General features: G+C 32.1%; 1 pseudogene; it reads left to right on the forward strand.

Annotated features, from left to right (window-relative positions):
* The first annotated feature begins 4542 nt into the window (after nt 1-4542).
* Nucleotides 4543-26557, forward strand: part of LOC123644392 — a 129301-nt pseudogene continuing 107286 nt past the window's right edge.

Below are 26557 nucleotides of genomic sequence, written 5' to 3' on the forward strand. Positions count from 1 at the left end.
GTGGGATCCATCTGATGATTTAAAGAAAGCCCTGACTACAACAAAAAGGCTGGCCTTCGCTCCAGTAAGAAGATTTTTTTTCCTGCCTGACTGCCTTCAACTAGGATATTGCTTTTGTTTATATCTTTGGACTCAAACTGAAGCATCAGTTCTTTGTCTCCAGCCTGCTAGCACTTAGACTGGAATTATACTATCAGTTCTCTTGTGTCTGCAGCTTGCCAACTGTAGATCTTGGGACTTGTCAACCTTCACACCTTTATAATAAATCTGTATATGTATGTATGTATGTATCTACCTATCTATCTATCTCCTGTTGGTTCTGGTTCTATCTCTGAAGAACCCTGACTAATACACCAACTTTGTTTTCCTTTTGCATCTTTAACTTTTCAAAGGTGTGGTTACCAAGAGACATTCCCCAATAAACTTCATGCATGTGCATAGGTCTTAGAGTTATTTTTTGAAGACCAAATTTGTGACAGTTTCTAGCACCTAAGCACATGCTAAACACTAGATAATTTTCTTTATTGTGTTGTAATTTTTTGAAAGCAAAATCTATGTATTTGTTTAAAAAACTCTAACTTACTGTTGTCATGTGCAAAAATACATGCAAATTAACTATCTTGAATTACATTTTCCAGTGATTGTGACTATACTAACCTACTAATCCTTCTGGTATTTCAGTTCATTGTATACATTTTATGCTTTACTCATTTAGAATATCATCTTGCTCTCCTTTTTATCATCTCTACATGAGTTTCTTTCCTTCACGTTTAACTTCTCCTGCTAGTAAATTTCTCATCTATCATCATGATCCCAACTCGATTTTATAGTTCTGATAATAATAAAACATCTAAACCAAATTTGATCCTCCAATTAAAATAGCATTTATAAAACAATGACTAAATGAACGTAGGATGAATATTGGGTCTCATTGTAGAGGATCCTGTATTTTTTGGAGGAGGAGGTTGAAGGGATTATGGAGGATTCAGAACATAAAAGAAGATGTATGAGAGGTAAAGACAACATAGTGCTTTCTTATTTTGACTATCCATAATTATTCTTATTAAAATACATTTCCAATACTTATATTTTAGAGGTACGTAGGGCTGATAAACTGCATAATTCAGTAGCCTTGATTTTGTTCATCCATTGCTGTTCCGGTTTCTATAGTTCTCCTCATCTGATTTCCCCAACTTATGCTGCAAAGAGGAGGGAGGATAAGAAATGAAGAAAATGAAATAAATATAGGAATAAGGACAATAAGTCTTGGCTAACCTGGTTTTCTTAATATTCATTAGGGATACTCATGAATCTCCAGGACATTTAAAAAAAAATCCATTTGAACTCTGGCACTATCTTGTCTGGTTTTGACAGTCTCATTTATGTCACTATTGCACCTTTATAAAGTTTAGATAAGTTACAACATTTTCAAGTTGCTTCAAATCACAATATAGTTTCCATTAAAAAAGACATTGGAAATCAAAATCCATATAATAAAACTCAAGTAACCAGAGTTCTGAAAGCTGACTTTAAATAGTATATTCTTCACAATTTTGATTAACAAACTTTCAGTTTTGATTTTAATAACACTTGCCTCATACCTACTTGTTTTTTATTATTCTAGGAGATTAGGAGCTATGTTCTGTGGTTTTTTTAGGCTATGAAATTGTCAAGTGGATGTGTATGTACCTGCCTGTGTTGTGCCTGTGCTCACATGTGCTTATTTGTGTGTATGTCTGTGTGTATTTTCCTACAAAAGTGTTTCTATATATAAATATATATATTTTACAAATAGAAAATAAAAGGTAGAGTAAAACATATATATTGTTATTGGAGTTTCCTTTACTAAGTATATTTACCTTTGGCTTTATTATAAGGCATATAATACTAGCAGTAAAGTCAAGTAGAAAATTGAACAGTTCCTTCAATTGCCTCCACTAACAATTTTAAACACAATCATTGCATTCTACTCAAATTGTATCAAATTTGAAACACCCTGAGTCAAATGACATGAAAGAAAGAAGAGCAATAAATGTTCAAAGGCTTCTAAAAGTTATTGCTATTACAGTATCTGACATGGATTGTCATATTGATTACGACTGAACAATGAAACATACCCACAAGCAATCATATGTATTTTAGCTGATGATTCACTTTGTAAGCTTCTGTTCTCATTCAAAAAGTATCCACTTTAGGACTTTGATTTGACTTTCTATGGTTTTTTTCTTCGTTTAATGACAGTCTTGGATATTAAACTTTCATTTCAAACCATTCGATCAATATGATGCTGTTTTTAAGTGGTGGCTCTAATAAATGTTAAACTGCACCTTTGCATTTACTAAAAACAATTCAAAATAGATTGTAATAAAAAGCACAAGGCATTGCATAATGCTGTGCAGAGCATAGCAAAACTGCAAATTTACCCAGTGCTTATAACCACTTATAAAAATTGGTTCGAACTGAAAAAATTCCATGAAGCACATTATATAATGTTTTGCATATGTTAAAGTTATCCTCTATGTTACCAATAAACATGTTTAATTCATACTTTCCTCATTTTTTCTTCATTTCATCATATTTATTTCTATTGTTAAAGATAATTTGAAGTAAATACTTATTTTACAAACACTACATTAGCAATTGAAAGCAAATTAACGTTTAGGTAGTTGAATAAAAATTCATAAATAAAAGGTTGAGTTTTTATTGGGCCCTTTATAAAACGATGTAGGAAATTAGCCTTTCATAAGTGCTCGGAACAATACTGATAGATTCTGATAATGATGGGAAGGAATGAATGCACAAAGGTAGTGCACAGTGAATCACAAAAATGACCATAGGCTCTTTGAGAGGAAAGTCTTGCTCTTATACATTTGTATATATATTAAGCATACATATATCAAAGGCATTTTACATGCTCTTTGCATTCTGAATAATAGTTAGGAAAGTGGAGGGGATACGTTGGTGTATATCCAGAAATTTTTTCATTTAGATTCACATATTTATTAAACAAACCATTTGCAGAGGAAACACAATCGCATGAACAGCGTAAGTTTCGATAAAGAACTACCTATTTATAAAATTAGTCATATTCTGATATCTCTCTCCCTTAAAACTAGAATATGTCCAACTCTTTCCATTTGTCAATACTTCATAGACCTCTATATTTCTAAAAGTCCAGCATATGGAATATCTCACAATATATTTCAATTACATGAAATAATTAAAATCAAAAAAATTAAAATCTTACAATATTTTGTATAATGAAACTTATGAAAGTGATTTGTCCAATATCACTGAAAGCAAGATGAAAGAGTTTCTGACATTCTTATAAATATCCAAGGATGAGAAAATGAACAAAAATGATGTAGTCATGAAGACTTCAGTTGGATTTATTTTGAATACTAAGGAATTAACAGAGATCCTTGGACAGTGGAGAATCCTAAGAATATTGTCACAAAATGAACTTCATATTCATTTTAAGAGATAATCCAAATATAAAATGAAACATTTTATCTTGCTACCATATTTTTTCAAAAAAATATTTAAGGAGATATCAACTAATGAGTCCTCATTCTTTCTATAAATTTTAACCCATAGGTATAGCTTTGACAATATTTTATAAAGGGCAAAATAAACTATTTTTAATATTTTCTAATATTATTTTATAAGAAAATATGCAAATCAAACTTTTAAGATAACTATTTAGTAAAATATTTTGATATTTGTTTTATTTCAAATGCATTTGCTTTATTTAGAGCATGATTTGTTACTAAATATTCTCCATACTGAATACTTCCTTATAGTTTGTTAATATCAATTTGCCTCACAATCAAAGACATTTCGATATATATTATGTGATTTAAACTCTGATTTGAAAAGAATTTCCAGGCTAAAACCATATTTATTTCTTTCTATACCTGTTTGTTCAGTTCAATGTAGATCTGTATAAAGGGATTCTCTTGTTCTCAGGAAATTTAGAATAGATTAATATCAATACATTGTATGAAGTGCCTCGGCAGCAGTACTTCAATCACATGGTGCTACATAAAAACATGAAGGAGGGAACATTTGCAAGAATCTTCTATATTTCCAGAGGCTAGAGAAAAACACAACTGTTTATTAAATGGCATATATATTTATATACAGATAGACTGTTGGTCTCTCTATTATGTCTTAAAGAGAACTTAAAATCTTTACCTCCAATTATCCAAATCAGCTCTTCCTCCTCTAGACTTCTCTACTTCTATTATTTATACCAAATTCTATCAATTATTGATACAAAGCATAATTACCTTTGCCACCTTCTCATATTTCCCTTCATGCTCCACCCCTTGCATCAAGTCAGTTAAAAACAAAAACAAAAGCAAAAAACAACCTCATTCATTCTTTCCTCAGGTTTTCTGTTGACTAGTCATTCAGATTTGAATATCCAGTGAAACAACATTATTCTAAGTGTTCATGGTCTGATTAATTCAATCATGCAGCAGATATCTACTGAGCATCTACTAATTCATTCATATGCAAAATATCAATTGAGGTAACATGGCGGTGAGTGTTTCTTAATGTTTCTTGTCTAATCAAAATGTGATAATTTTGGGAAAAGATGGCTTAGAAAATAATTAGCTCTTTGCAGCAAAATAAAAACCAAAGATGAGGAAAAATCATCATGGGTAGAATCCTAGATATTGAGAAAAAGAACTAGGTAAGCAATATTCAGAGGAGTAAAAAGCAACCAACAATAAAGCCTTCTTTCATGTAAGTTATACATATGTTTTTAAAGTACTTATCCTCTACTCATTTTAATCATTAAATCATCCATCCTTCATCTCTTTTTTCATCTCATCTACTATTTAAAATACGGCACGTTCTTTTTAAAGACATTTCTCTGGAGCCTACTCTCTTTCTATTCAAATTTGGAATGAATGATTTATGGGCTTAATACAGAAATATTATGATTAATTGATTTATTTGAATGAAAATTCTGGGTTACAACTTTAACATTCTGAAATATCTTATATCCACGCTGTCCTCCATTTGATATTCACCATTTTTTCCTGGAATGATTTCCTAAGAAATGATGCCTGAGAGAGAACCTGTTTGAGTTCTTGGATATTGGAAAATGTATTTTATTCTACATTAATCCTTGAAAGATAAATTTTAAGGACATAAAATTGATGAAACATAATTATCTTACCTCAAGACTGAGAAAGCACTTTCTGATGTCCTCTGGTATAGTTTTACTGATGATAAATCAGACATCAGATGATTTTTATTTATTTTCTGGAATTTTTAGAATTATGTCTTTATTCTTAGATGTCCTGATACACAATTAAGATCTACTTATGACTTGCCATTGTTCTTCTCTTATAAACGGATTAATTTTATTAGTAGTATTTTCATTCATACATACATACACACATATATGGGATATTTTTGGTGATATGTATTATTGCACAACTGTACCTGATGAAAAAATTATCAAAGAAAAATTTATAAAAATATTTTTATGAAAATAAGACTCCTTAACTATATGTATTAGATAATATGTTTATAGGCACATATATATACACATACACACATCTATATCTATATCTACATGTAGCCCTCATCTACAGAAAATATATAGGCTTCTGGCTTCTGTGGGATTATACTTCTTATTCTCCATAGTCTTTGAAAATAGTTTTAACTGTCGAGTAAATATTAAATGAATGCATTTTTCTTGATTTATGACATAATGCAGTATATGGCAAGAGAAACTTTTCTTTATAATCTCTGAACTAAAATTTATTAATTTAACTGGTTTTAAGTCAATACTACTGATTATTATTTTCAAATGTGAAAGCAAGAATCTGTATACAGATATTCCATATGTTTCATATTGAGGACTTTGAATATCATATATTACCTTCCAACACATTTGCAGTGCAATTTAGAAACTCAGAATTATTTTTTCAGAAATAAATATTCACATATCTAATCATACTTTTTTGGCATCATCACATGTATGAGGTTTAACTCAAGGTATTTTCACTTTTTAACTTTTGTCATTTTTTTTCTTGATATATAAGATCAGTATGCAAGGCTATGTCATTTTTCCACTGCACATTAATAATCAAAGACTAGTTTTTCCTGCAGGAGTTGTGTCAGGGCAATTTGACAAACAGTGCTTTGAAGGATCATGACCTTGAAGGTCTCTAGCAAGCCAATTTCTGAATTTGAAGAGGCTGTCAAATGAATTTCAAAGAACAGTATATTACTCTCCATGATTAAGACTGGAGTTACCCTAAGCAATGGTTTTTATTTTTCAAAATTAGACTGTAATTAGATAATAAGATCCATACACAACTAATTAAAGTCAAAATTGTCTAATGAAAGAAACATGGTGTGTAAAAGAGTATATATTGATGTTTTGCTTACATCTGTGTTTTTATCTGTGTGTTGGAAAAGCCACAGATATGCTTCAGTTTGCATCCAGTTCAATTTTACTAGGTGATTAAAATATTTAATGAATATGCTATTCAAATCAGAAATTTTGTCATTGCAGAAGGTAAAGATGTGTGGCAGGAAAAGTTAAAGCTGTGAGTGTTAGCTTGATCTGTTAGAATCAGATTCAAGCAATTGTAATTTCCTGCAGCAGAAGTGATAGTGAGACAGGTATATGGTAATGATCCTGTCTTACAACTTTACACAATTAACGTGGTGTAACATTATTATGATTTGTCAGTTTAGGGTAACTACTAGAAAACTTTAAGGCTTCTTTTTAAAATTATTAATTTTATTTTCAGAAGGCTAGGATAAATATTTAGGGAAGCAGGAGACTTTGAAATATTGAAGCTTCAAAAAAAGTATTCCTATAGGGCATTTAAAAACATTTTTTATGAGAAATAGGTAAAAAACTCTAGCATTTATGATGAAATTTGAAGTCTATATTCCCATTAAAATACACCCACACACATATACATATACATACATATAGTTTACATTTACAAAATCAAGCATTTTTCTTATGTAGCTAATATTATAAAGATTAATATTCTGAGGAATAACTGTTATGTAATTTTCAATGTCACAAAAAAGATTTTTATTAAGGGAGAGTATTTTTTGGAAGCTATATTTATGAAAATATTTCTCTTTGTATATAGAGTCATAAATTTCATATATAATCAAACTGTTATTCAAGGTTCTCAAACTGTTGTCCATGTCCAAAAAATTATAAAAATAGGTTACTTTAGTCCAATTCTTATTTCAATATTTATACAAAAAATATCAAAGTTGCATTAGCAAATTTAACAATGATAATGAGAACTGCAGTTATTCCTGAGCTGGTTGCAACTGTGGGAGCCAAAATATTCCCCAGTAAAAGAATTTAAGTACAACATTGTAGCCTTAAAAATAAAATAGTATTCATAAGATGCTACCCCTCATTTTTATGCTGTGTTTATTATAATGGTATTTCTGGTTAAATCTCTAAGCTACTTCTTCATTTCTCCTTGTTCAATGTTTTTATTTCTCAAAATATTTGAATTTCCATTTTAAAAATACAATCACAAGAATGGAGTTTTTCATACACTTAATCAGTGAAGGTATTTATTAGGTTTATATCATGTGGCAGGATCCTTTCTATGCAGCAAGAAATAGAGCCCCATATATTATACTTAAATCATGATCCATGGTTACTTGTTTATAATTAGATAGCTCATGCAGAGCCTCAGAGGTCACATGAAAACATTTGGATTTTATTCCAAGGACAGTGGGAAAGTAATTTGAAGTTGTTCAAATGGGGAACAGAATTATTATATTATATTATCTATTATTATATTAATATAGTACTTTAATTCATAGAAATTGAATTTGGTAATTTGTAAGTACTTTCAAAGGCCATTACTTTCTAAGATTGGGATCATATAAGTAATTATGAACTTAGAATTACAATTGGAAATTAAAAGGTACATAATAGAATCAAAATGCATACATGTTTACAACATTGCAGTATTTAAAGTGTTCAGGACTGAAATATTCAGGAAGCCATGTTCAAAGCACTTCTATGAATGTATAAACCAACGTCTGAAAAGTTACATTGATAATGACAATAAGCTAGCTACATTTTTGCATGAGACTGGTCAGGGAAGTTAAAAGTATTTTTACCTTTTATAATTTTAATCTTTTAAAGACTGGTTGATACACTTAATTATTTTCTTAAAATTAAATTTAAGAAAATATGAGAAAGAAATTCCATCTGAGAATATGTACCAAGATGGTCCATGATGTTAATTCACAATAGAAATATTTGAATAAACATTTTAAGAAAATGTGCTTTTATTAGATTATAAGGGCTTTATTCACATATTTTATTCAATCAGTGCACAAATATTTAATATTGAACATTTTAAATACCCCAGGAAATAATGTAGTCAAACTCTAAGCTCATTTTTCAGAAATATCAGAGTGATCATTGGTAGGATAAAATATTGTTAAAACCTTCTATTTACTGCTTCTAATGGGAGGCAAATATTTATGAAAAGTTCGATGTGTATTCTCTCTCCTCTCTACATTGCACTGTAATAAAATGCACATTTGTAAAGTTCATTCAAAATGCTTACAAGTGCGTTTAGAAATAAATCTCCTTTAAAATATTTTTTAAAAAGTTTGGAGGAGATAGAAATAACAATTATGTGTCAATATGTAGGGACATTTTCTTAAGTAGATAATCTAAAGATTGAAAAGGTCACATAATTACATAAAACTAATACTTTCAGTTTTGCATATTGAATGAAATTTTTTAAAAAGCATATTATTTAAATGAATAAGTAAAATTCTACCAATTATGAATTACTTAAAATACTGTCAAATATTTATATTACAGTTCTAGATACATTATATATTTAGACACATTATGATACAGTAATTCCATGCATCTTTTAAGGATTTCATCAATTCTGTCCAGTCAAGGACCACCAAGAACACACCTATAATAAAATGAAGTCAAATGTGTAGACTCATTGCAACACATGAGACAGCAGATCATGACGAACTACGTGAAAGAGGGTTAGTGGGGACTAAAGGATTTTGACTTGTGTCATATCATTTTAGAGAGAGTTCAAATAAATATAGTATTGCTCTTCATAGAGAATGGCATGGGATAATCCTTTGCTTGAGTATCTCATTATTTTTTATCAGAAAGATGGGAGAAATGAAGTGAATATAAACTTTATACAATAAAAAAAAGAGCAGTTATATTAGCAGGGACAAGCTGGTGTGGATATGTGATCATCTCTTTGCTTTGGGCAGCGTTTTCATTTTTGTTTGTGCTCAGTCATTATTATATTATTGTGGAATATTTTTGTTTGTTTGTTTGCTACTCTATCATGGTCATAGAATGATCATATCTGCTTTTGGCATTCTGTGAAATTGTTTACATTCTACAAGAGCACACTATCTCCTAGCTATTCAAATTCAAGTAGCTCAGCTCTTTGCTGTCAGGGGCTGCTTTTTATCTTTGTCATATATTTTGCCAATATAAGATGGTTTAAAGGATACAAGGGCTTAGGTCAGAGTGTGAGAAGGAATTTGCTTTGCAGTATTAATGTATTAAAGAAAGCTTTTAGAACATTAATAAAATATTTTGCAATTTTTATGCACTATAAATTGACATATGGTGGATAAAACTAAAAATGGCTTCTATTTTAAAATAGTTTCAAATATAGCAAGTTTTTTAATTGTCTTTCTTTTCCAATCTATTCTCTTGTGCTATGATTCATAATATCCAGGCAGACAGACAAAAGCAATATGTATTTTATGAATAAACATCTGAAGAAACCAAGATACACAGCTGTTGCACGTGTCAGTTTCCATTATTTATGATTCTCACATATTTCCATTATGTGTTGTCCTCAGAAGGTGCAGGATGCAATCATTGCTCTCATAGCAATATTACAGGGGCGTTGTATAGGCTCCAGAGGAAGCGTTCTGCTGATCATGGTGGTATCCTCTACCTTAATTATGCACTATATTTGCATTATTGAGAGCACAATTGCTGCCAAGGAACTGTTATGATGTCAATGCAATTACAACAATATTATGCTGCCTCAGCATTGTTCAATGCAAGATCCTTACTATGCAAAATTTGATCAAAAAAGCAATTGGATATTTATATCACCCCTATCAAAAGGATATTTGACACAAATCAAATGTGCATGCTTAAAGTTTCCTAAAGAATTTAAATAGTGCTTTATAAGCTTACTAAAGACAATGTGCATGCAGATTTAAAAGCTGTCATTTGAAACACAAAGTTGTTAATATTCAAACATGTGTAATCACAAAAATGGCAATTTCATATGATCCAATCTAGTAAAAGGAATGGCTATTAAACTGCCTGTGTCTCCATAAAAACTGTATTTGAGAGCAGATACATTTTTTTGGTGAATATGATACCACTTATTGAAAAATAAAGACAAAAGATACGTTTTTAAGAAGACCTAAAATTTATATATGTTACCTCTTTCAGGTTTATGCATACAATGATATTATGGTTTCCAGATAAGGACCTTGTCGTAAAGCTCAATATTCAATAATTATTTAATTAACTCATTCACACATTCAGTAATCATTTTACCAAACACTTCCTATATTTTAGGGATGATATTAAGCAACAGAAAAACAAACAAATACCAGGAGAAAGTCTTTCATTGATAAATTTGCAAGCTAAAGAACAAGACGAATGTGTAAATTGACATAAAATGTTGAAAGTCAGTAATTTAGAAGCAGGAATATTAATAAACTTTTATGTATATATAGAAAAATTAGAATAGAGACATTTGTGTAGGTTTAATTGATGAGATGTTTGAAATGGGTCTTAAAGAAAGGTAGAAATTAATCAACAAAGTGAAGGGATGTTTTAGGAGAGACAAATGTATAAAAGAAAGGAGCGGTAAGTCAGGCTGGTGAGTTAGAGAGTGATTATATCGTCAATATTGAAAGGCCCTCACACACACTGGGAATCAGAGTAATAAAGTAGAAAGGATATAATAAAATTAAGGGTGAAAGAGTGGGATGGAAAATCACATAACTTGTATATCTATTCAAAGAGTTTCAATTTTATGTCATAGTCAACAGAGTTCCATAAGAATTTTGTAAAACAAGAAGTGCTTTGATCATTTCATACAGGAAACTTTTTGTATTATGGATGCAGAGAACGACTGAACATCCTGTATAAAGAGCTGTCATAAAATGATGCTCTTTCTTTTTTTTTTAAAAAAAAAAAATGCTGCTCTTTCCATTAAATGAGGACTAGAAAAATGGCACCTCTCAGTACAAGGAAGTGAGAAAGAAATACTACATAAGTGTTGAAGAAACATAAATTTGCTATTTGAAGTTAGAATGGCAAAGATTAGGAGATACTGGTAATTTTCAGGAAAGCAGAAAGCAGAATGACTAAAGAGATCCTCTACTGAGTATCTAAGCTGCTAATAACATAAGAGTAGATTTTCAGGGGGCAGTCTGGAGGCTTACATGCTAGAGGCTGCCAAAATCTCACATCAGATCCACAAAAGTCAGGATGTACCACTGGTATAAATAAAAATCATTTCTGCTTGTCTTGCAAGTTCCAATTTTAGTCTTCATTCATGGTGATGTCAAAATCTATGTAATCCTTTTAGAACTCTGAGCTATCATGTTATAATTTTCTCACTTACAACTATCTTTCCCTCACCTAATCTCACCTACCAACTCCCATAAATAATACTATTCTTGTTATTATCATCACTAACTATGATAACATCTCCAAAAATCTATATTTGAAAAGATCAATTAGCAGGGTATGGTAACATATGCCTGTATTTTCAGCTACTCAGGAGGCTGAGGCGGGAGCTATGATTATGCCACTGCACTCCAGCCAGGGCGATAGAGCAAGACCATGTCCAAAAAAACAAAAACAACAAAAAAATAGTTCAACTCTCTGCCTTTAGAGTTTACTTGCTCTAAAACCCCACTCTGTATATCATTTAATCACATTTGTATGCTATCATTGTTTTCATTTTCCACCACTACCCTCATTTGCCTCCTTGTCCAACCAAGATTAAAAATGTCAATTTACTTGTATGTTTATACTGTCAGCTCTTACTTTTCTCTCACTCAACCATACTTCCCCAGCAAACTTTCAACCCTAGTTACAACCAGCCTTTTACTAACTCACTGCCTTTAACCACACAGTTGAAAATGGCTATAAGAAAGCACACAGTCACCTGGACTGACTTTAAGAAAACTCAAGTGGACTGGGGTAAAGTTAGTATATTCCTCTGTTAACTCTCCCACTCCCTCAAAATAAATATTTCTTACCTCTTTCTTCAGATCTAATACTCCTTCTCCCTGTATCTTCCTCATAGAATGAACACTCCTATGAAATTAGGGGTCATGAGAGAATTCGCACACCATCCATAATGTTTTATATTATATATCCACTGTTGCCATATATTCTGTCTGATTTCTATTAAAATGGCTGAATTGCCCTTGTTCCCACATAGGGTAAAGGCCCTCACGTTGTTTGCTAGGCAACACACTCTCTTCCCTTCTCTAGTTCTATCCTGCAATATTCCCTTCTATCTCTTACATCATCATGTTTTTCCTTTCTATTGGATTGTTTCCTTTGTCACATAAGCATGTTGTAATTTAACTCATAAAAATAATGGTTTTGACCTCATGATGCAATCCAATTATTGCCCCATATCTTGCTCCTGTTTAGCACAAATACCTTTAAAAATGTCCCTTGCCCTAGTTCTTGATTTCTCACCTATCATTCTCTCCTCAATCCACTCCAAATAGGCGTCCATTCCATTATCATCAAGATCTCCAACATTTTTCTCACCTAAGCTGATGCTCACTTTTCAGGCTCTGAGTTCCTGTTCCTGTGTCTCTTAGCAACATTTGACTCAGTTGGTCACTTCTCCTTTCAGACTTTTTTCTTCTCTTAGTTTCCAGGATATCACAGTCTTCTTGCATTTCTTCCTATCATAGCTTTTCCTCGATAGTTTCTCATATTTCCTGTTCCTCTTTCCAAATTATAAATATTTGTGTTTTGAAGGATCTGGGCCTTATGTTCTCTTAATTTCTCCCTCTACACTCACTCTCTAGGTCAGTGTTTTTGCAAACTGAGGCCTGAAAAAAAGATCCATGAAATTAATTTAATGGATTTTGACCAGATTTTACTTTTAAAAAATAGAATTTTGTTGAAAATGTCAATGAGCATTACACATAGTGTGTAAGAAAGAGATATTTTATAGCCAGATTGGGACAGCTCTATGTTAATCTCTGAGGATGCCTGAAATTGTGTATTGCCTCTTGGTCAAGAAAAGGATGAGTATGAATAACTAGTAATATTTAATGTGTGTTCAATGGTCAAAGAATTCCTGAAAGCATCCAGGGCAGCTCATTTACATTATTTACCAATATATAAATTTGTAGCTTACACTTGATTTAACTTCTTATACAATCTAGTTTGGTAATGTGACCAGTGAGGTATGACAAACCTCACTGGAAACTTTCCTGGGCTCCCCTAAAACGAAGATGCCATATGCATGTCTGAGTGATTCTTAAATTAAAGATGAAGTGCACTCTGTACAATGTGGGAAGGACCTTGGGAATCTAAACCTAAAAATCTCTTCATTACCAACGATTTGCTCATATATTCTTTCTCCTGTTGTACTAAATTCTTTAATTTTATTAGAGCTTTAATGAGCATGACCTGAGAAGTTTTGTGTGTCCTTTCAAATATTCAATTCTGCATAATCAATGCAAGCAATTTTTTTTATTTCAGCATATTATGGGGTTACAAATGTTTTGGTTATGTATATTGCCTTAATGAAAGGAATTTTGTGAAATTTTTGTTTCAATATTTATGCATTAATATAGGTTAAGAAGAAAAATGCTTTTTACTGTGTATCAATAACATTTGACAGGCACTGCCTCAGGTAATTTCACACAGCCCCACGATTTTAATTTGTACGTGGTGATTCCCCCATTTATATCTATAACCACTTGCCTAAGTTCTAGATTTGCATAATGTACAACATACTTGACATTGAATGTATAATAGGCATCTCAACTGAACATATCCTAGAGTAAATTTTGATTTCCCCCATCAAATGTGTTTTCTGCCAATGTTTCCACCATTACTACATTGAGTCACCATTTATTTAATTGTTCAGAAGTAAAAAGTATTTTCTGTACCCACTCTGTCAAATCCATCAGCAAATTAGTTAGAATTTGGTTAAAAATAAATCTCAAATTTAACAAGTCTCTCCACTACCCCATAATGCTGCCCTTGGCCAGTAACCAGCACCCTTCTACCTAGGCTGCTACCAAGTCTCCCTATCTCCCAACTTTTCATGTGGAGTTCCTACTCTGGTTTGCCATCAGGATTCCCCTTTTAGTTAAGGCTCTTATTTTCCCCAGCTCATGGGAACATTGGTTGTTGACGGCTCACATCTGTGTCCCTCTCTTGGCATTGCCTTTAGCCAAAGTAAGGCACCTTGCCTATGGAGGCAGGTTTCATCTAGTAACTATTTGATTTGAGAGTACAAGGCCAAAACACCCTGAATCATTTTGGCTCAACTCCAGAGGGCCAGCGCCTGAGCTCCTTGTAGGATTGTCTGAGGCCTCTGTTGCACCTGTATCATAGTTTAATTTCTCCCTTTGTCTAATCCTGCTTCCTTTATTTCTGTTTCCAGGGAACAAAACCTAAGATACCATGTTAGAACCCTTTATCCACAGAATGGTTAGAATGTTTTTTCATTAAAATCAGATCAAGTTACTTCTCTGCTCAAATATCCAAGGTCTTTCTACCATACACAAAAAAGTACTTGGTGTGACTTTTAAGTCCCTGATAAATAATGACTCAGATTATCTCTCATTTTTTAAATTTCCTTTTTACTCATCCAATTTTAAATTCTCTGACCACGTTTTTTTAATTTATTTTTTTTTCTGGCAAAATCCTTTTCTGTGTTAGGGTCCTTGTACCTTCTGTCCTCTCTGGCTAAAATGTTTTTATCCCTAATCTTCATATGTTTTCATTCACTCTGTCATTATCGATCTCAACTTCAATGTAACCTATCCCTTTTCAGAGACCTCCTCTGACTACTAAATCTGAAGCATCATCCCATATCTTTCCTATGATTTTCTACTTTAATTTTATGCATAGCACTCATCACTATGCTATTTTTCTGCCTTTCTCATTTATTCATGTATTTATTTATTTATGGAAGCATAAATGTATGTATGCATGTGTTTAGTTATTTTTATGCCTCTCCCATTTGGAATGGAAATTCTATGAAAACAGAAACTTTATCTATTGCGTTCTCTGTTATATCCCAAGTACAGACCTGGACCTTAGTAGGCTGATTTCACTTGATTGAAAAAAAAGTGAAATCTGGGTCAATTGTAACTTGTATTAATGTAAAACACTCCCTTGGTTGGAGCTATATTTTATCTAATATCAAAACTATCACATTCGAATTATTTAGCAAATATAAGTTGGGCTATCTGGAAGCCAACAGAGTGAGAGATTTGTATGGAAGTAATTTGTTAGTTCCCAAGAAAAACTGGTAGAGGTAAAACAAAAGAGAGGTCCAAAAAGAAAAGGAGCCAAGCAAGGATGCAGTATCAGCTAAAATTCCTGGAGGAGTACTCCTGGCTCAATCACGCTGGATGCTCTGGGAAGAGTGCAGGTTACAGCTTAGAGTTGTCCAGGTCAGCAGCAAGGGTCCTGGAGTATTAGTAATCCTTCACCCCTCAGGCTTTAGTTATCTGCCTCTTATGACATAAATCCCTGGTCACTTGTGCAAAACACACAGGTACAGCAGGTACTGACAGCCTGAGGGTAGTTCTTCCACACAAAGAAACAGGGGCAAACTCTAAGAAGCAAAAGGACCCATATGGCAAAGGGATTTGAGAGTATAAGGGTGGTGCCAAGAAGGCATCTGCTGTAATGGGGTTTTGAACAGAAGCTTAAAAAGATCTAAAGTTCCATTTTCTTTAACTAAATGAACAAATTCAGTTTAAAGCTCATCAAAAAACCCATAGTGTGACATAATATAAAAATAAACATTTAAAAATGATACAGAAAACTGATAAATAGGGCTCTGCTACATATGGCAATTTTGTTCATAATAAAAATGTTGATTAATCAGTGGCAGTGGTAGGGGAGATGTTCTTTACCACAAATGTAGTTGTAAACAATTAATAGCCATGTGGTTTTATATTTGGATTTTCTGTTCTGTTCCACTGGTCTGTGTCCCTGCATTTGTGTCAGTACCAAGCAGTTTTAATAATCACAGCCTTGTAGTATAGTTTGAAGTCTGGCAAATTAATACCTCCCATTTTGTTTTTGTTGCTTAAAATTGCTTTTGCTAAACAGGGTCTTCTCTGGTTCAATACAAAGCGTAAAATAACTCCATACACCTTTGCTGATAATAAATCTCTTCATTTGTGATTGATTAAAAAGAAAAAAAAAGATTGGGCATATACCTAGGCCAAATAAAGCACAGAAAGATAAAGGAAAATTTCTTTAACATGAAATATATATAATCACCACTCATTCATACAACACACATCTGGGGAGCACTTGTCCCTATAACCAGGGATAATATAGCAATGAACAAAATAGATGTCATATGCCAGTCAACCTTCACTGAGTGCCTCTTATGTAACAGAAACTGTATTATTTCCTTTGTACTTTTAGAAAACATGAGACTCTTGGGTCAGAGAGAAATTCTTTTTTAAACAAAATGAATGACTGAGGCAAGAGTCTCAATCATTGTAGATTTATTGAGTCAGAGCTTGTGGGCATGGCCAGGAAAAACAGCAGTCACAGAGGTGTCTGTGGCCAGTGTTCTGCAAAGAGGTTTTCAGGAGGTTTCATATTTATATATTTTCTTAAAGGGGAAATGCGTGTAGGAAGATTGGGGTGGTGGGGTAAGTAGAAGAATGATCGATCTCATCTTTATTTTGTACCTGGAAAGATAAGAATTAACAGTGTGAAATATAACAAGACTTTAGTTTTAGGAGCTAGACTTAAGGTTACAGACCTAAAGATAAAATTAGCATGTTCTAGTTCTATGGGATGATATACATCTTGAAAGGTTTCCAGGCCAGCAAAGGAAATAATTTGTAAGGGCAGTCATCTGGAGATGCCTGAGGCCTTTTGCCTTTCTGTGGGGGGCTGGCTAATGTATAACCCTTTGACACAAGGTTGTGAAGTAACAGCTATTGTTGTGTGATTCACTCTCCATGCTTAGCTTTCCCTTTGACAGAATGAGTATGGGAGTCCTGAGATCTTTTTTTTTTATTACTTTGTGGATTTTATTACTCACAACACAGCAAGCAGCATGAGCTTCCTGTGTGTGCCATTCCACAAGGGTGGTACAGGTATTCCTAGATGAATGCAGCACACATAGTGGGTTTGTTTCACAGCTGAAGAACCTTAAATTTAAGAAAACAATCTATTATAATGTAATGCAAGTAACCGGGCCCAACCATTTTCCCAAAGGAGACATTATCTTTATCAAACTGGACAGGAAACAAATATACATTTTGAGGCCACACCATCTTTATCTTCCAAGTATGTTCTCCATACAATCAACTTTAACAAGTTAATCCAGAGCAAGTCTGTCAATGTCTCTGCTCACAAGAAATTTAAACACAAAAGATCCATGAAAATTTCTGCCTAATAATTGCAAAAATTTAAAACCCCAATTCTTAGTGACTTAAGATAATAGTTTATTTTTAAATTTAAAAAGTATAATTGATACTTGGGTGATGAATTGGTGTGGAAGATGTGACAGGGATGCTGCTCCACTCAGTGGCTCAGGTCAGTTAGAAAGATGGAGTTACTGTTTCCTGTGATAAGGAGCACTACAGGAAGATCATGTTGGGAAGAGAGCAGAAATGCGGTTTTAGAAATGAAAAAATTGAGGCCAGGCACAGTGGGCAGCTCATACCTATAATCCCAGCAATTTGGGAGGCCAAGACAGGAGGATCACTTGAGACCAGGAGTAGCAGACCAGCCTGAGCAACATAGTGAGACCCCCATCTCTACAAAAAATAAAAAATAAAAAAAAAATGGCCAGGCATGGTGGCATGTGCCTGTAGTCCCAGCTACTCCAGGGGTTGAGGCAAAAGGATCATTTAAGCCCAAGAGTTTGAGGTGATGGTGAACTTTGATCATTCCACTGCACTTGAGCTCTCCAGCCTGGATGACAGAGTGAGATCCTGTCTCTAAAAAACAAATGAAAATAAAGGAAAAAATGGAGATTCCCTTTAGATATACAAACTGTGTTGTTTAATAGCCCTTTGAATACAGAATATAAATTTCAGAGGGACCGAGGTAAAGTTATAAACATGGAAGTTGTTAGAATATAAGTGCTATTTAAAGCTCCAAGATGATGAGAGATCAAGGAAATGAGAGTCCATAGAGAGAGAGAAAGATCAAAGACAGATAATTGTCACTCCAACAATAAGAGGCATGATCTTTGTGGTTCAAATGAGGACTTAGCAAAAACAACTCAAAGGGAAATCGATTGAGAAAAAGAAAAGCCAGGGGCATTTAGAGTTCTGAAAGACAAATGAAAAAAACGTTTTAATGACAGAGGAGGGATCAACTTTGTCAAATATGACTGGAGGTAAAGCAAGATAAGTAAGGAAAATTGACTGGATTTAGAAATTTGAAGGTCATTGATGAGTTTAAAAGTAGTGTCTATGGAGTTCGAGGTGTGTAAATCTGACTAGAGTAATTGAAGAGTAAATGGGAAAGATAAATTAGAGATAGTTAATCTATATAATTCTTTAAAAAATAACTCATTGTGAAAAGAAAATAAAATTTGATACTATAATTTGAGGAGAAAATTAGTAAAGTGAGATTTATTTTTGAAATACTGTAGGGAGCAAGGTTCTTGCCACACTAAGGTTCACCAAAAAATCACTGATATGAGGCAGATTGGTTAAGAGGAGGAAAAATACACAAATTTATTTTAACACTTATACACGGAATTGTAACAGAAGAAATGGCTTAAAAAAAATGGCAAAAAGATGTTTTATGTCTCTTTAAAACATCCCCCACTCCTTTTGGAAAACTAGGACCTCCATCCTGTCTCAGGGTAGTGGTCAGGAGCCATAGAGGAGTGTCTTTTGTTCTCTGTGCCACAGGAGATGGCTTTAGGGAATTGTCTGGGTGAAGGTCATGAGGTTGTCTTAAGTGAAGATGGGATGAATCCAAGGGAGGTCATGAGATTGCCTTAGCCAAAGATGGGATTGATCAGAACCTTTAAAATCTCTGCACTTGTGTTCAGAAGCACAATGTTAGTACTTTGAGATGGGAGTCTGCCAACCTGCTCTTTGCTGGCAAATTAAGAAACTCCTCTTTCCTTCTTATTTGCTTGTTTTTGGTCTTCTTGCTAGTACTTTTGGGTTCTTATGTAAAAATCCTTGCCTACCCCAATGTCTTGAAGCATTTCTAGTATCTTTATATTTTGGGATTTATAGCCAAGTCATTAATCCATTTAGAGTTGATTGCAGTATACGGTGAAGGTAGGGCTTTAGTTTTATTCTTCTGAATGCGGATATCTGATTTTCTCAGTACTTTTTATTGAAGAAACTGACTTTTTCCCAATGGGTGCTCTTTGCACCTTTGTTGAAAATGAATCTTATATTTTGGGCCATACCACCACCTTCAACCTCTCCTCACTATATACACACACACACAAACATGCACACACAGAACAGAGAGCAATATGCATTTCCTACATCTTTCAAGGTACAGCAAATCCATGCTAAGTATATTCTGTGTGATTTAATGATAATTTTCAGCATCTTTCTAATATGACTACTATGGAAATACAATAACAATAAATAGGTGAGGACTTACCTAATCTTTACAAATTTCCATTCATGACTCTAATTGATGAATAGAACAATCAATATTAAAGAAAACAAAAAGATTTAACAATTTCATTCAGGGCAATTTTTGTACAGGAATACACAGTAGGAAAACAATACATGTTTGAATATTGTAAAATATTGGGACTTATTTGTATTTATTTAGTTAATATTAATATTATTTCCATTTTATAAGCCTGGGTGTTCCATAGATTGTGATATAAAATACTGGTCCCAACAAAGTTGCTGTATATGAAGGCATCTAAAGGCACAGCACGTTTCATCAAATGTTCTTGGAACATTTTCAGTCTAACTCACTCCCCCTTTTAGTGATGTACTACCAAATGAAGCCAAGAGTACATCAATACCTAGCTTTAATCAGAATGCAGACATATGAGTATGCATCTGAAAAAAGAGAGAGTCTGGAGAAAAATAAACTATCCAGCACTGCCATGAAAAATAAAGAAGCAGCAAAAGTTATATATCTTTTTGATAACAAATAGACCCCAAAATGCTCAGCCCAAATGAAGAGACAAAAGAGAGTATGTTGAAAGGGAGAACACCGATGAAAGGTTGAACTCAGAAAGGAATTATTTGTCAATTGCAGAAAGCAAGTTTGGTGAGTAAACTAAATGCAAGTAAACATTGAACAGTAGAAATTAAGTGTGCTTTAATAGAATGTAATAAAAGAATATTATTTAAATAAAATAATGCTAAATTTAAGCCATTCTTCATCTCACTTGATGCTGAAAAAACACCATGCCTGATCAAATGTAGGCAGCATTTACATGATCACTACTGGAAAGACAGGAAAATTGACTTGTCACATGACAATTCTCAAGCCATTGTACAACATTTTTTATTTAAAATCACTTTTTATGTAGAAACACTTCTTGCATAAACATAAAAATTTGATATAAAACCTGGTCAGTGCTTTATCAGTAATATAGCTGTATGTAAACAATAAAAGATAAAGGGTTTTAAATATTAACTTTAATAAAATACATTGCTTGAAGTATTTTGTCATAAGCACAAATCAAGTTTACATACTCTTGCATATGTAGGTATCCTTATATTTTAATAAAAAATTTAAAAAATATCTCTTACTGAAAATTAAGGCCCCCAAATTATACTAATTTCAGGGTAAGAAAAGTCTTGGAAGTAGATTATTCACAGTTAGAAATCAACACTATTGATGATTGGTATTATCAGATAGCCAAATTAAGCTTATTTTCTCTTTACATATGAAAAGGTTATATGTAGCTTTTATCATATTACTTCAAATGTATGCTATCAATTCTGTTCCAAGAGTTTAAGATAAAACTGGTATGTGCTTTACCATGTTTTGTAGCTGACTATATTATGAAGGATTTTTATTTAATTTATTGACATTTAAAAATAATAAGGTTGCCTCTTCCTAAACCAGCCACATTATTTAGAAATAAATACCATAAGAGGATATCATTAATATGCTAAAAATCATTAATAACGGATTTGTACAATAAATCACTTAATTTGATTTAGTGGTGAAATGAGAAGCGAATCAATATGAAAACTGAGTTTAGTTAGCTGATTCACATAGAATGTTTGAATATTTTTCATTCTTTTATATATATTTAAAATAACCCAAATTTTCTCTGATTTTTAAAATTTAATAAGAAAGTTTGGTCTTTGTACTCTATACTAGCACAGTCTAATAAAACATTAAAATTCCCATATGTCATGATTCAATTCTTAAATGCTTACAACATAAAACATTTTACAAAAATGACCCTTTTATGCACAGTTTAAATTTATAAAAATCTTTAGTTTTGTTTGGACAATTTCAAAAAATACATATATGACATTTTAAAAATTATAAAATGAGACATATGAACATATATGTTCTTTAAAATTGACTTTTTTATTTGTGATAAAAATAATCTACTCATTGCTCACTAATTTGAAATTTCATTATTTCATTATTTTTACAAGAGGCTTTCCGTTCATTGGTTATGATTTGTAAGAGAGGAAAACTTGATAAATTGTTGCAATTCCCCTTTTTCCTTTATTTTTGGAAAAAAAATATAAATCGATAGGAAAAGTATCAAAGGAAAGATATTAAAAGTAATTAATTTAACTGTATTTTTTAAAATGCATCTATAAGCAGAGTGTTGTTACCTTTGATGGGAGAGAAAATGATTAACAACCAGAAAGAAGAAAAGTGGTTAAGAGATTTAATCATATTGATTTTTCTTTTATGTGTAATATATTGTCTTTTATTAATTTAACTCCTTGGGTAACAGAACAAATCTCCAAACACTAGATAAGGAAATATAATTTTCTCCAAAAGGTAAAAAAAAAAACGAACAAACAAACAAACAAACAAAAACCACTGATAAATTACAGAATAATTAATAATAGCCAAGAAGAAGTTAGGATACACATACTGTATGGAGAGGGTAATGTTTGATATTAGTATCACAAATATTAGCAGAAATCAGTCATTGCACTATAATCTTTGAAAATGGCTAGGTGGGTTAAAAAAAATCAGACATATCTAAGAGAACACATCATAAGTGGTCGAATATATGCTGTGAAATACAAATGAGGAAATGATTAATATTTTTTGACATTAGATAAATGAGAAGTTTGTGATTATCTAGCATGGCTAAAGATTCTAGACATGAACAAATGTGACTTTGGGGAAAAGCCAGACAGGACAGATCAATTCAATTTGCTTTATGACAAAGTGACAAGATTTGCAGATAAGAGAGAAGCTATAAATATAATCTGTATAGATTTGGGCAAATCTTCTGATCTCATCTCACTTTTTATAAAATTAATAAGCAACTCACATATGATGTAGATCATGGTATTCAAACATTTTAAACTTCCTAAGGAAAATTTTCCACTATGACTCAAGATATGAGATGCCAGAATACAAGTGGTATTAGAAAAACACACACACGCACACACACACAAAGATCATTTAACACCAATAAACTTATCAACTATAATAATCTATAGTCATAATTTTATCAAATAAACTTTCTGAGATGCTTCATACTATCATGAATTTAGTTGTTTGGAAATATAAACATCCATATACTTGTATAATTTTTAGGAAAAAATATCTGATGGAATTAGTTTTCAGCTGCATAAAGTATTACCATTCCTAGAGGGTTACCTTATTTTATTATTTTCCAGTACAAACTTTGAGTGGAATCTCACTGTATAAAACCATTGCACAAGTCCCTTTGGCTTAGTCGTAACTAAATATAAAACTATGGAATGGATTGTTTAAAAATATATGCTTCTAAGGTGAGGGGTATGACTTTACAAAGGTATAGTTTATGTTTTTACTGCTTTCTGATGTACGTACTCTAAATACCTGTATAGTGACACAAAAAATTGATTTGGCACATTACTTCATATATTTTAATAATATTTAAGGAGTTATTTTACTTTGAGAATTGAATAAGAAAATGGAGCATAAAAATGTTGAACACATTATCAAATATGTAATGAATTCTTTCCATTATATAAGTACAGTACAAAATATCCAAGAGCTTAAAATACTGATATGTTGTACAGTTAATGAAAGCCAATATGTTTAGTTAGCCAGGTACTGCTTCAAAATGTACAAAAGTAATTATAATGAAATATATAGTAGTATGCACAATTGACTTCTCTTGTACTACATATGAGAGAAAGCTCAGAATGTGTCATGACTATCATTATTTAGGCGATGAACTAAATCAAAACATTTTGATATTTTATGTTTATTTCTAATCTTCAAGTGAATTTATCCATAAAGGTAATATAATTATGATTCTAGTGAAGTTTTTAATTACACAAATGAAATAGAGCTAAGTTCAACTTTCACAAATATATAAATATTATTGCAATATTTAAGAATATTGATACACTATATTTATAAAGCTAACACTTAAGTATTTGGGAAGGCTTTGGTCATCCAACAATTGAAGCATATAAAAATAAAAATATGTTATAATGAAAATTCAGTTCAAAAAATCCCCAAACAACAAATGCTGGCAAGGATGTGGAGAGAGAGGAACACTCTTACACTGCAGGTGGGACTGCAAATTAGTGCAACCTCTGTGGAAAATAATTTGGAGATACTTCAAAGAGCTAAAAATAGAAATACCATTTGATCCAGCAAAGCACTAGTAGGCATCTACCCAGAAGAACAAAAGACATTCTATAATGAAGACATCTGCACCCGAATGTTTATAGCAGCACAATTTACTATTGCAAGGATGTGGAAACAACCCAAGTGCCCGTCAATCCATTAGTGGATTAATAAAATACGGTATATGTATACAATGGAATACTACTCAATTATAAGAAATGATGGTGATCTAGCATATCTTATATTTTCCTGGATAGAGCTTGAGGCCATTCTCCAAAGTGAGGTATGACAAAAATGGAAGAATAGGCACCACATGTACTTGCCATGAAATTGGCACTAACTGATCAACACTATGGTGCTCACAGGGTAGTAATATTCTTCAAGGATTGGGGGCTTGGGGGAGTGGGTAAACTCACAACTAATGGATGAAGTGAACGTTGTAGCGGGGGAAAAGGCATGCCTCAGATCATGGTATGGGTGTGGTACAGTCATAACATGTAACCAAAATGTTTGTACCCCCTGAAATAATATTTATTTATCTTGAAATAAAAAAACTCAAAAAAAATAAATATAAAAGATATTTCAGCTGGAAAAAAATAAACTGGATGATTAAAATAGATTAACTAGATTGTAAAAGGTTCTTTAAGAGTTTTAGTTAAATTAAGCTTAGTTTAACAAATTAAAATGATTTATAGGTTAATACTAAATCATAGAGGAAAATTTACTTTTTAAATTCTTAATATTATAAATAAAATATTATTGCAATACTATAAATAAAATATTAATATTTAAAAAAAATTTATGAGTTTTTTTACCATGCAAAAAAATGTTGCTTTAAGGAACACCTATAAATTTATATTTACATATGGGCCTGCTCAACATATATTAAAGATAACACTAACTTGACTTCTCCACCTATGCTTTTTCTATTCCCTTGCCAAGAGTTCCCTATCAATACTCTATTTCTACCTGTAGAAATACTAGTCAAACTTCAAGGACTGAACTTCAATTTCATAATTTTCATAAATATTTTCTAGAACCCTCCTTTAAAATAAATATTTTTTCTGTATTTTTTTCTGATTTTACCCAATGGTACTACTTTCTTCATTATATTTTAAATGTTTGCATGTCTACCTCTTTTTCTATGTTGCAAACTCCTTGTTAAAGTGGCTGTTATAAATTTGCCTTGAGTAGACAACTGCTGGATTATAATGTCAAAATCAGCAGCCATGCCCAGCCAGCTGATTAAGAAACACCTAGCTTTGATCACAAGAGAAAGAATGTATAGCATTTCAGACAGATGAGTAAAAAGTCACCAGTACTAGATAAATTCAACTCAAGGTCTACATTTAAGTACTTATGAATCAGTTTTCCATTATTTCTATTAAAAACTGTATTCACTGGTTGAGGACCCTTTTGAACAAAAGTTGATCCAGTAAATTTCATATGATATGTAACTTTAAGTTGAATAAGAAGGCAATGGATAACCGTAGAGTCCATAGCCTGAACAGTTAATACATTGAATTTTATATTTTCATATGTTCTATTTTAAATCGTGTGATAACCAGAGTCAAATATTTCTTCAGTTCATTGAATAAAAGTTGGTTGCATGAATGACAAAGTTTAAAGCTCATAATATAGCTGGTGACATGATGTTACCTTAATTAAAATGTCTGTTTAAAAGGTGACTTTATGCTTATAAAAATTAAAATTTATCTTATATGCTAGAATATTTAAACCTCTAAATCTTTTATATTAAAACATCCACTTCCTCTGGTTTTGAAGAGCAGTAGACTTAATAAAATTACATGACCAAGGGTACCCTAGCCTATAGGATATTTCAAATTTCAAAATCTTATTCGACTAAAGCAGTTGAGTGACTTCATTGTCTTAAAAAATATTGATATAATTTACTTTCTTTATGATAATTCTCTTGCTATTAAAATTGCAATGACTTTTTTCATTCTATTTTTTGTCTTCTCTCCAATTACAGCAGCCTGCCATATTGCTCAAACTTTTTGAGACACAGCATAAAAATTTGTTATTGATCCTTATTTGCCAAGGCTGCTACTGAGAATTATCTACTGCTATAAGACACAAGAGAGAATACACTGGGAAAAAAATGAAATCACTTGATTGTATTTAATCTTTTTTTAACTCTCTTACTTCCTGTCCATTTGTCACCTGAAAACTCTATTTTTGACCTAAGACTTCAAGTGCTTTGAGCAAAAAGTGAAAAATTGTATACTTCAACATAAAGTGGAGCAAGAGCTAAAATGAAGAGTTTATGTGGTAGGGGTATTGAGAGTCCATCTTTATCTAGGGAACACAGCCAGTAGTTAAGCCCTTATCTCATGGGCATCATGCACATGACCTGACTACAGGTTTTGCCTCCATTAAGAAAAGACCAATTGTCTGCTGTAAAACATCATGCACACATACTAAATCCCCATTGTTCACATTATGGAGCACCTATAAATTTAAGGAACCATTTAAGGACCC

The sequence above is a fragment of the Lemur catta genome, chromosome 9 (assembly GCF_020740605.2).
Source record: "Lemur catta isolate mLemCat1 chromosome 9, mLemCat1.pri, whole genome shotgun sequence".
Lineage (NCBI taxonomy): Eukaryota > Metazoa > Chordata > Mammalia > Primates > Lemuridae > Lemur > Lemur catta.